The 13,372-nt window shown below is 44.2% G+C and overlaps 1 protein-coding gene and 1 long non-coding RNA gene across 4 annotated transcripts in view; one reads left to right on the top strand and one right to left on the bottom strand.

The window, feature by feature from the left end:
• cbr1 (carbonyl reductase 1) overlaps positions 1-13,372 on the top strand; it is a 54,738-nt gene that overhangs the window by 18,276 nt on the left and 23,090 nt on the right. The window lies entirely within an intron of this gene.
• LOC132473083 (uncharacterized) lies at positions 3,701-6,892 on the bottom strand. The gene is made up of 2 exons (XR_009529249.1): positions 6,642-6,892; positions 3,701-4,094 (listed from the first exon to the last, which is right to left on the bottom strand). It is a non-coding gene; the product is annotated as an uncharacterized LOC132473083 (long non-coding RNA).

A 13,372-nucleotide genomic window follows, 5' to 3' on the forward strand; every position in this document is an offset into this window, starting at 1 on the left:
AACATTCAATTTCTAGTCTTTTTTACACTTAGTAAGTTTCAATAACTCCATACCATTACATACCGACATTTAAGCAGCAAAGATGAGACGTCGTTGTGTGGTGAGAACTGATACAAAATCGATAACAACAACAATGCCGCCATTTTCTTTATTTTTTGTAACCTACAATAAATAAAGCAGGCTTCCAGTCAATGGAAAAATGGCTTCTCCCCACCGGCGATTGTTGTTGTTTACGATTTTCTATCAGTTCTCACCCCACATCGACGTCTCATCTTTGCTCCTTGAATGTCGATATGTAATGGTATGGAGTTATTGAAACTTACTACGTGTAAAAAAGACTAGAAATTGAATGTTTATTTTTCATTGAATGTTTACATAAAGTTGCACTGGGTGCCTTTTAAGGGAGGGAATTGTATCTAACGCCTGTGAGGGACAATGTCGTGAGCTTCAAGCCCCGGGCTTAAGCCCGGTTCTCTCCGCGGTTACCTATAGTCTCTGTCCTCTCCACTTCGAATCACACGCTATATGCCCGTCAAGTGGGCGTGGCCTATGTAATGGCTCCGCCCCTGTCTAAAGGTGCTGCCATCTGTGGCTGGAGTAGTTATTGCAGCTTAAGTGTTCGATCCTGCTTCCTAGTGGCTATGTGAGGGTAATGCAGCTTGTGTGTTCGATCCTGCTTCCTAATGGCTATGTGGGAGCAGCTTATGTACTTAAAATACGTAACATAATGCAGCTTGTGTGTTTGATCCTTCTTCCTTGTGGCTATGTGGGGGCAATACGTAACACAATATATCAGACCGAAGTTGTAGCTCTACATGCACCATTGACAGGAAATCATCTTGCATGTCAGGCTGATAGACTGGTATAGAAAACTCATCAGCAGTTGCGCCCATACCTTTATTCAATAATTCTGAGACCGGGATATGCCAATTCCTTGGCAAGAGGCATGGTTTGGCGCTCGGTTATCTACTCATTTTTAAGACGAATGAAGTCATAAAAATCTGGTACAATGAGGCTCAATGTATTCTTTAAAGGTCCCATGGCATGCGATGGATGCTTTACTATAGATATTAGTGGGCCCCTAACACAGTATTTGAAGACGTTTGCGAATTTCAGTCGTGGTGCAGAATAGTGTTGGCTCGTTCATTCGCGAACCGGTTCGAATGAACAAGTCTTTAGGACAAACGAACCGGTTCGTTTATCTCGTTCGTCTCGTTCACCATTCGATTCACTGGAAACTTGACTGAACGAACAAACGAGTTTCCAGTAGCACTTACTCCACTGAGTCTGACTGACTCAGCTGAGAACCGTGCAATGGCGTGCATTCCATGATGCAATTTACCGCTACCGGAAACCAGGCTGAACGAACAAACGATTTGCGAACAACACCTCCCAGTTCAGTCGAGTTTCCGGTGAATCGAATCATGGAATGCATGCCAGGATTGGGTATGCAGCCAGGCAGCTAGGTGGTGCTGTGATACACTATCACACAACACTGCCATGTCTAAGCACTTCTACTCTTATCTGCGCCGGGAAAACCAAGACATAATTACAGATCCTTCTCTGTTCACTAATACTATATATCCTGTACATTTCGTGCAAAGACTCCTGTAAGTTTATCGGAGCTCATCCAGTCCCGACAGAGTTCAACTCAGAGCAACTCAGTGGGGGGGGGGGGGTTGATGGGTGTGAAATAGGGATGAGTCGGTCGCGACCGATTCGTTCACAATGAACGAATCCCGAACGTGAACGACAAGAACTGGTTCCCCAAAACAAGAAGAACTGGTTCTTTGATTATTTTTTTTTTACATAAAACAAAAATATAGTCACGTAAATAAAATATACAAACGAACAGAGCTTTGTCTCCCCGCGACTTATATTGATTGAGTCTACAACGTTCTCAAAGATTCAGCCAATGAGAGGTAGCAATGCTGTTGCCATGGCACCTGGGTAAACAAATGACAAGGTGGTACCGTCTGACGTATCTTGGGTGTTACGTATTTTAAGAACCTTAAGCCAGCTGCATTACCCTCACATAGCCACTAGGAAGCAGGACCAAACATATAAGCTGTAAATACTATACATAGCCACAAGGGGAGCAGGACCTTATTGAAGGCTGCTCCACCACAGAAGGCATCACCTTTAGTTAGGTGAAGAAGCCGAAGCCATTACGTCACCCGGGCCACGCCTACTACATAGGACACGCCCACTTGACGTGCTCTAGCGGGGTTTTCGAAGAAAACAGCCCGAGAGATTTTCACCCACACCCGCGGAGGGTCACAGGCCTTTGCCCGTGGCTCGAAGTAGCTAAAGTTATTATCTCTCACACGTGTTCAACACGATTCCTCGACTTTCGTTCCATAGCTTCAGTTACCATACCGAAACATGCCTACTTTAACAATAAAGTGAGTTAAAAGCTATCCCGGATTTGAACCCTTTCCTTGAAGAACTATTCAGCATGGGTCATACCATTCGACGTGGGGCTGTCACACTAAATTTGTACCGGCTGCCAAATTTGTACCGGGCGCGTCATCCATACGTAATCCATTCCAAACCTGCCTGTCAGCAGATGATCGCGTCGTCCGTTGCCGGGCAGGTTTAAAAAAACATTCGCGCTCATGTTGCCAAAGACGAAATAACATAATACAGTTAACGGATCGCTAGATAATGTAATGTTTTGTGGGTTCCTTAATAAACACATGATGTATCTTGAAGAGAAGGGCTTTATATTCATGACCCATCCATGAGGTAACATTAACCCGCCTTGTCACATTCTTAACCCGGAACATACATCCACATGCAGCGCGCCAATCCAACTGCGCATGCTCCGTGTGACTAATAACTGATGTTGATATCATTACAGATAACACTTGTTTTTACTTTATATTTGTATTGTATTTAATTGTTTAATCAAATTTAGCAAGTAAACTGAGTGTTTAAAGCAGGTCAAGGACGAAATAGCACAATACAGATAACGGATCGCTAGATAGAAGGTTTGCGAATGTTCACGTCATTCGACGCGATCGTCCGTTGCCAGGCAACGGACGAAGCGATCATCTGTTGCCAGGCAGATTTGGAGTGGATAGGCCTATCTCACAACTTCCTGGTTCGGCGTTCGATTTTGCCTTCACCGGGTAAAGTGACTTCCGGTCGCGTAGTCCATGATATTTGACAATGGCGCAGTCAAAAAACAAAAGCTTCTGTTGTCTACCTCTATGCGCCAATTCAAAACAAAAACAACCGTATTTACATTTCCACGACTTCCCAAATAATACCCAATACAGCAGTGGCGATCAGACGGAATGAAGGAGTTAATTTCGTAATTCAGAAGGGGAGTACACTGGTCTGTAGTCGGCATTTCTCAGCGGCTGATTATGACGACGGGAGTGCTACGCTGAATACTGGAGCTGTTCCTAGTCGTTTTGACTGGAACAGCTACACCACAGCCCCGAAAAAAACACCCGTGTATAAACGGGTGTCAGCTCGAAAAGCTGAAGGAGAGGACAAAACACAAACGGACCGGAGAGGTACCGGGGAACATGACTACGCGACACGCCCCCCTGCCGGTAAGTAAATGTGTGCTAACTAGCTGTTATGTCTGTTATTTCTGTTCAACACTTGTTGGGCTATTGTATAATTTTGCCAAACATGGCATGGTTAACGTTAAAACATTCAATCAACATCAGACGCACTGTTAAACTGGGGTTACATATTAATTCAGATTCAGCTTTATTGGCCAGGTTTGCGAACAAACGAGGAATTTGACTTTGGTTTTTACTCTATGTACAACACTCAACCTATAGTTAATACATAAAAAAGAAAAACAGAAAACAGTACAAATAAATTTAATAATAATAAATATAAATAAACTTAAGTATACAGAATAACAATACAATAAAAAGAAAGGGTGAATACGAATGAATGGTAATGAAGACTGATTTGTCTTCTTTTTTTGTAGGTGCACTGGATGATGCCCTGGAGTATATTGCTGAGCTGGAGGCAAGGCTGCAAGAAATGTCCATGGGGCCACAAACTGTCCTCAACAGATTTTGTGTGTCTGATCAGACCATGACATATTATACTTCACATCACTTCTGGACTGTCTTGGCATCACACAACATGTCAACCTCCCAACCCATAACAAAGGTCACATTCTGGATTTAATCTGCTGCACTGACATCACTCCCACTAACCTTGATGTCATTGATTTCCCCATCTCCGACCACAAAGCTGTACTTTTTGACATTCATACCCAACTACACAAAACCAAGGAACAACGGACCATCTCCTTCAGAAACATCAAACTTATCAACACCACAGTCCTCTCCACCATGATCAGCTCCTACCCCAACCCTCCCCCAGCTTCCTCCCTGACTGACCTGGTGTCTCACTACAATAACTGCCTCTCCTCCTCCCTCACCACCCTGGCCCCCCTGAAAACCCGTTCAGTCTCATTCACCCACACTGCTCCCTGGTTCACTCCTCATCTGCGCCAGCTCAAAGCCACTGGTCGTCGACTGGAGCGACTCTACAAAAAGACTCAACTCACTGTACACCGCCAAATGTATTCGGACCACCTCCATCACTACAAGAATGCCCTCACTACTGCCAAAACCTCATACTACTCCAACCTCATCAACACTGGTACAGGCAACAGCAGAGTCCTCTTCTCAACAGTCAGCCACTTACTTCAGCCTCCTAAATCTCTCCCTCCAGACATTTCCACCACCCAATGCACTGCGTTCCTTGACTTCTTCAGCTCTAAAATCAACACCATTCACCAACAACTGGCCTCATCTCGCACCCCCTCTGATGACCCACCCTGGATGATCACCTCTGGCCAACCTCTCATCAGCTCCCTCTCTGACTTCACCCTAGTAACAGAACAGACCGTTTCAGAACTCATCCGCAAAGCCAAAACCACCACCTGTCAGCTCGATCCTCTTCCCACCTCCCTTGTCAAAGCATGTCTTCCGTCCATCTCCCCCATGATCACCAACATAATTAACTCCTCCCTCACTACTGGTACTGTACCCCCCACTCTCAAGCTGGCTGCCATCACTCCCATCCTGAAAAAACCTGGTGCTGACCCAACTGACCTTAACCATTACCGGCCCATCTCCAATCTCCCTTTCATCTCCAAAACACTTGAAAGGGTGGTTGCCGCACAACTACAGTCCCACCTCGACACTAACAATCTCCACGAACCGTTCCAATCTGTCTTCCGTCCAAAACACAGCACTGAAACAGCCCTAGTCAAAATCACCAACGACCTCCTCCTTGCAGCCGACTCTGGTCTACTCACCATTCTCATCCTCCTCGATCTCAGTGCAGCATTCGACACCATCTCCCACCCTCTGCTCCTGGACCGCCTAGCTGGTATTGGGATCACTGGTGCTGCATTCTCCTGGTTTACATCCTACCTCACCGGCCGTCAACAATTTGTTCAACTAAGCAACCACAAGTCCGGGTGTTCAGGTGTCTCACTGGGTGTCCCCCAGGGGTCAGTCTTGGGTCCACTCCTGTTCACCACTTACCTCCTCCCGCTGGGCACACTCCTCCGTCACCATGGGGTCCATTTTCACTGCTACGCTGACGACACACAGGTCTACATCTCCACCAAACCCACCGCTGCCATCCCCCCCACTTCCCTCATCACGTGCCTGGAAGAGATCCGGAGCTGGTTGAGCAGGAACTTCCTGAAACTCAATGGAAACAAGACCGAGGCCCTGCTCATCGGATCCAAATCCACCCTCACTAAATCACAACACACCCCAGCTCCACTCATAATTATCGATGGATTCCCAGTACCCTTCTCCTCCAAAGTCAAGAGCCTCGGCATCATCCTGGACAACACCCTCTCATTCGCACCCCATATTCACAACATCACCCGGACTGCATTCTTCCACCTCCGCAACATCGCCAGACTCCGCCCATCACTGACCCAATCCAGCACTGAAATCCTAGTTCACTCATTTGTCACATCACGCATAGACTACTGCAACGCCCTCCTCACCGGACTCCCCATCAAACTCATCAACAGACTGCAGATCATTCAGAACTCAGCCGCCCGGATCATCACCCGCACCAAATCATCTGACCACATCACCCCTGTCCTCATTCAACTTCACTGGCTCCCAGTACACTACCGCATCCAATACAAAACCCTACTCCTCACCTACAAAGCTCTCCACAACCTAGCCCCCAGTTATCTCTGCGACCTCCTCCAAGAATACACTCCCTCCCGCTCCCTCCGCTCAACCTCTGCTGGACTACTATGTATCCCCACATCACGACTCACTTCAATGGCTGCCCGGTCATTCAGCTGTTCAGCACCCAGGCTCTGGAACTCCCTCCCCCTACACATAAAACAGTCAGACACCATTACAACCTTCAAGTCACAACTCAAAACTCACCTGTTCAAACTCGCACACAACGTCTAACTGATCACTGTTTTGATTGTTTTTTTGTTTTGTTTTGTCTTGTTTTTGTTTTATTTATTTCTTATTGCTTATGTTTATTTATTTATCTTTTTCCACAATGTCTTGTTTTTTAAAAAATTGTATGATGACTATATGCTCTGTAAGGTGACCTTGGGTGTTTTGAAAGGCGCCTCTAAATTAAATGTATTATTATTATACTCGGTTTCCATCTCAAGAAGTGTTTCAAGTGTTTTGGGAGTCTGTTTTGCCCCTCAACACAATATATTCTTTATTGGAGCAAAGCACAGAGGATTGGACAAGAGGCGATTCCAACACCAAGCCCTTCAAGGAAGATTCCAGCCATTGATGAGTTTTTCATCTACTGTTGTAGAGTAGCAACTGGCCTTAAAGAACAAGTCATTGCTGACATCTTCCAGGTCAGCACAGCTGAGATGGTACCAACTCCAAGCTGGATAGCAGAGCGGTTATATGGCTACAGAAGCCTTTGCCCGCAGCAAAGCTACAGCTCTGAGAGACCCAGTTGTCCAACAGCCTCCAGGGTGATCTGTGAACACCATAAGAATTGAGTTACTGAACTTAGTAGGTAGGACCTTGATATAAGGCCATTGGAAACTGGCAAGGAGCCTGCAACCGCAGAAAAGCCATGTACAGTTCCGTGCAAAACTCTTGTGCCACCATTACATCTGTTGTTTTAGCAATGTTATGACATGAACTAGATGTTTGTCCTTTTAATGCACTCAACAAATTTCCTTTATTTACGGCTTGTGCCTTAATGAAGAGGAAGAAAAATACATAGGTCTGTACAGCCACAACATTGCAGCAAGCTAGGTGGGCCAAGTCTTAAGCACGCTACTGTTTGTAAGAAAGAACAATGAAAATGATCTGAACTTCAGAAGAAGAGGAAAACTGCAACTGCAGTTGTTAGTCCAGACAGACACTCAAAACTAACAGACTTGGGCCAACGGGCCCTAACTCAGCAGAAACATGTAGTATGTGGGGCTCCTCATTCCTCCTCATCGAGCGGTTGCATCTACCTCTCACTACCACCTTTCCATCAACTATATTTGACACTTAGCATATACATAATGTTAATAATATGTCGCTGATCGGAAGAAAACTGGTCAGCAAATAACTAGCTGAACCTATCCTTGGCTAAACTAATGCTAAAATGCTAACGCTACACACGGAGACTTCATAGCCACCATGGCTAATTATATTCATAATATTATAGTCTACACGTAACAAATATGATCATTTACACACATTTCACACACAGACAATATTTCTGACGATTTATATGGATCCTATATGGTTTGCTTGTCATCACAAAACATGAATGAGCAAGGCGGCCATTGAGTAGCCTACTGACAACAACAAAACACCTTAGACAACTTACCTTGATAATTGTGTACAAACTCCTCCACAAAAAACTTGTACCCCTTTGTCAGCCTGGGCTGTGGTGTTGCTGAGTGTGTCTCCACAATCTTCTGCACATCTTCGAATCGCAATTTCGGAAAACCCACCAGGGAAGTGGCGAAGAAACGATCCATTTTTGCATTGACGGCAATACAAAAATGACTACGCCGGAAGAATGTTTACCCGGTGTGACGTCATTTCCGATTTTTGTGAGATAGGCCCATTACGTATGGATGACGCGCCCGGTACAAATTTGGCAGCCAGTACAAATTTAGTGTGACAGGGCCACTCATATATCCCCCTACATTTCCGAAAATAGACTTGACCTCCATCTGGATAAACGCATTTCCCAATCCCAGGAGTCTTTGCTCCATTCTACGTCAATTTAAGAACAAACAAAGAAATTAAACTTCCGTTCGTATTTTTTATTTATGACCATGAAAGTTCTGTAATGCCTGAATAATGAAGAATTAAATGTAAAGTAAAATAAAATTATAAATATAAAGCCATGAATGACATATAGAGAGTAAGCAAGTGGTATAAATATTGGTAGGACGTTTGGTTATACTATATAGTATATCTTGTTGATTTTCACCGGGGGTAGAGCCTAGAAGTCGCTTAAATTATGCTCAGGGCTGTCTCGTGTGGGGGGGGGCAGGCAGACACCTGTGAGATTCCCTGTCAAATGACGTAATCTGACGTAACGAACTAATCAAAACGAACAAATCAAACAAACTAATCGTTATAGTGAACTGAACTGAAAGAACGAAAAAGAATAATTTTGCCCATCCCTAGTGTGAAACTAGCAAATACAACATTGTGTCTACTAGGGCTGGCCCGAACGCCATTTTTCAGGCTTCGAATACTCGTTGGTTTTTCCGAGCGAATATTTGAATACTCGTTCCAGAAAAACACACCATCAAAAACAACATTAATAATCCCTATATACTCCCTGGAACCGATTGAAACAGTATCTGCATATTGTATTGACGATTTAATAGCTTTTGAACGTTAATTAGTAAGCCTAAGTAAGTTGGTGTTCCTTAGTTTTTCCCCGTGAAAGCGAACAGCTGTTGTTCCGTTCCAAATCAGCTGTCCTCTGCCATCTCAGCCCTTACGGGAGCTTCCGTGCATCTTTTCAGGGAATTACAATAAATCCATAACAAATACCGAATATTGAGTGTCTTCTGTGTCCATATTATATCCATTATATTGTCCGGGTATTCCCAAGACGCTCACGCTCTGCAGCAGTCACAGCTGATTGGCGCGGCGCTGTACAGTGAACGTAAGCAAACAACTACGCTAAGGTTAGCATTTCGCTAAGCATTGCTTTTCCTCCCGAGGTCCCGCTAATGTTGTGTTATAAAGTAAAGGGAAACAATATATCTATTCTTTCTCCATCTCTCTCACTTCTCTTGCTTGGTGTCGCATATAGTTTGCCTCCCGCGCTCTGGTACCGTGACGTTACCGGCGCAGATAAGAGTAGAAGGAAGATTCTGCGCATAAGCTTAGACATGGCGGTGTTGTGTGATAGTGTATCACAGCACCACCTAGCCGCCTGGCTGCATACCCAATCATGGCGTGCATTCCATGATTCGATTCACCATTCGATTAACCGGAAACTCGACTGAACTGGGAGGAGTGGTTCGCGAATCAGCCTAGTTTCCGGTAGCGGTGAATCGCATCATGGAATGCACGCCATTGCACGGTTCTCAGCTGAGTCTGTCAGACTCAGTGCTACCGGAGCTCAACTGAACTGGGAGGAGTCAGTCGCGAATCGTTTCTTCGTTCAGCCTGGTTTCCGGTAGCGATAAATCACATCATGGAATGCACACCATTGCACGGTTCTCAGCTGAATCAGTTAGACTCAGTCCTACCGGAAACTCGACTGAACGAACGAACGAACGAACGAAAGATTCGCGAACGACTCCTCTTGGCGAACTGACTCACGCGAACAGGGTCACGGAAACGAATCATTAAATCCACCACTGGTGCAGAATCACAGCCACTACGGGCCAGTCGCACATTGAGCTTTCCCCAAGCGTGCCGTTCCGGTGTCTGTAGCTTTAATGCAAATGAGGAGGAGAGTGGCGGGTCAAGGAGGAGGGTGGGGTTGTGGCCCTGAGTAGCTTGCGGCCACGGTACCATGCACTCTGTTTACAGTTAATGTATCGCAATGGCAAGGCGCACACAGCCTTTGGCCGTGTTCTGTAAATATTCACACTCAGGGTGCTCCGGCGGAAGTCCTGAAGCTCTTTTATCTAAATAATATCAATCTATACCTCTCTGAAGTACATGAACCGCGACATGGATGAGAAGGGATTGTTAGGGTTAGGGTTAGGCTTACGATTGTCTCCCGCCGGAGCCCCGCTGCCGGCGGCGGGCAGTGGGGCTCTGGTGAGAGACAATCGCTGGTAACAATCCTTTTCTCCTTCATTTCGCGGTTCATGTACTTCAGAGAGGCAAAGCCAAAGTTAATTTCCCCAAATTCCTTCTCAACCATGGCTGACATAACCCCCACTACGAGTCTCATTTTTGGAATACCAGAGACATCAGAACCCAAAGTGTTATGCGCCATAACACCAACAGCAGAACGGTTATCCAGATAACAAGGAAGTGTACAACAATCCGTTACAGTGTGTGTACACACACTGCCTTAAGCCTCGGTACCACTGCCTCGGCAGCGGGCAATGTTGATGCGACGGTGGTGCCCCGATGCGACGGTGGTGCCCCGATGCGACGGTGGTACCCCGTGGTGGTGCCCCGTGGCGGTGGTGCCCCGTGGCGGTGGTGCCTCAGGGCAGTGTTGCCCTGCAGGCAGTGGTGCCTCGCGGTGGTGGTACTCCAGCGGGGTTCCAGCGGGAAACAATCGCAGGCAAAAATCCCTTTCTTGGATTTCAACAGCTAGTATGACAGAAACTAAGCAGTAATTAGAAAAAAAAAACTCTTAAATTCCAAAATGTGTCCCATTGTTGCCAACTCCTGCAAGTCATTAATAAGCCACATTAGTACCCTCCCCTTGTCATCCGTTGCCTTTTATTTTTGTAACAGTTGGGATGAAACTTGCCCTCAGCTGCTTTCAAATCACTTATCCCTGCCACACGTACAGAAAGACTGCGATCATACTTTGCATGCTCAATAATCTGTTGACTGACATTAAAAGTCATAACAGAACTTAGGGTTTCGTTTTTTTAACCTTTACTCTCTTGACAAAATATGCACGAATTACAGTTGGCTGATGAAATCCTACTCCGTAGTCCAGAACTTGTCGCCTGCGGATTCTTCTTGAATGAAGATAATTGCTTCTTTAATCGAGTGATCTTACCCTTGTCTGAGAAAACGGCAAAACATTTCTTATGCCTACAAACATCTTCGATGTTGTCCTCAGCAGTAGACAAAATTCTTTCAATGGTGTCTAGATTAGCAACGTCTTTTAAATGTTGTCTTTTCTCTGCAGCCACTTTTAATGACTGTAAACCTTTTGTTGTTGCGTTATAAAGGATATCTTGTCTAAATTCTTTGCAAATAATGCAATCTCCATTGCGCTTTTCTGCACTCTTCAAACATGCAAGCTCTTCCATTTTACTGCATGGCTGGAATTTGAATGATAGGAAAGATAGAACATGTTTTATATCTGGGCAACCACAGTCACCTTTCCAATAGAAAAATGCTGTGTAAATCCTCTGTAAAGACTGAAAACTGTTGATAATAGCTAGTGACAGAGGACTTCCTACAGAAAAATTTGCTGACACACAATATTCTATCAATTTATTATCAAGGAATCTATTTTGTATTTTTTTAAATACCAAATTTAAGCTATTATTTCAATTTTCATTTCAGCTTAATTTCATGTTAATTTGCTAGTTTGGGGTCATTGGGGGTAATTCCTGTCCTGTCCTACAACATACATGATACATAAAGAGTATATTAGTGCCTTATATCTTTGTGATTCCTACTATATCTGGTGTCAAAACCAAAACGTATGTGAATTATGCTAATTAGTTATCTTAAAACTCCAAATTGAGCTGGGTAAACTTTTTTTTGAACCCTCAAATTTTTTAAAATAGACCCTTTACCGACTTTACCTCAAATTTGCTGACAGGACTTTTTCTTTATGTTTGTTATCTATCGGCTCTCCCTCTACAACGCCAATTTCCCAAATAAATAATAGCATGTTTATTTTGATCTAGCGTGGTGGCACCTGTAGAATGCAGGTAACTGGTTGCGGTATCATCAAAGAACGGAGGAATAGATGAATGGTGGAATGGATGAATGCTGCGGCGGAAAAAACCTGGGCAGTGCGGATCTTGTGTGATTCTGGGTTGTACATCCATGTGTAAATCCATGCTCACAGGTTTGTAAAATGTTCCGTCTGATTCCCAATCAGTTTGCATGGATTTGGTTTGTTCTACAAAGCAGGGATTCCACATGAAGCATTGTGACGCTGACTGGTCCTCATGTATGAGGAGAATTTTTTTTCAAGGAGCGGCAAATATAGGGTTTCAGTTCAAATATCATTCAACAACATATTCAAAACAATGTTAAAAAACTACAATATTTGGTTTACAATGAACAGAAATATCTACGTTTTTCAACATATCCATGAAAACTACAGCGATATTCTCTGGGTTGAGTTTATGGACACGATTGTAAATCAGTGGTTGGAGTTGCTTTATGTCATGCTGCCTGCAACTCTATAAACTATAACACACAAGAAGCTCTAGCATATGGGGGCGTTCGCGCAACCCATGGGGCGCTTGTAACGTTATTTTTTTTTTTGGGTTTCAAATATTTTTGCAAAAATAGGCAACCTGAAATAAAGAAATAAATATATATTAGAGGTGGGCATAGATTATTTTTTTAATCTAGATTAATTTTGAAATTAAAATGGCTCATTTGAATTCTACCGAAGGCATTCAGAATATGTGTGTGCTACCTAAATAATGAATAAAAGTTAGTCTTTTAGAAAGGGTTTCTCAGGCCAGGTGGCGCATTAGACCAGGGGCTCATCTCCTGTTTCCAAAATGCATCACAAACTGCTTGAGAAAGCTGTTCTACTATGATAATTGGTGTGGAAAATAATTAATGTTCAATAAAATGCACTTGTGTTTATGAACTGTTTATTCAGTTAAACATGAATTTTGAACTTTAGGCCTACATGACAGGTCATGGAGAACTTGAGAATCTATTTCTTCTTCTTCCAACAGTCACTCAGGCAGACCAGCTTGTTCACAGTTTCTGGTGACAAGTTAGATCTCCTCTTCTGCACAATATGGCCTGCTAAAGAAAAAAGTCTCTCGCATGGGACAGTTGTGGCAGGAGTCCCCAAGTATTTACGGGCAATGTGGGCAATCTTACCATAGACGGCAGTGTGCTCCGACCACCACTTCAGTGGACACTGATCTAAGCTGGCACTGGGCTCTACCTTTTACCTCTCCAAGGTAGTGATCGACCAATATATCGATCGGCCGATACGCGGCTGATTTTTCGGCGATATTTTTTTCGCCATAATT

This window comes from Gadus macrocephalus, chromosome 15 (assembly GCF_031168955.1).
Source record: "Gadus macrocephalus chromosome 15, ASM3116895v1".
NCBI lineage: Eukaryota > Metazoa > Chordata > Actinopteri > Gadiformes > Gadidae > Gadus > Gadus macrocephalus.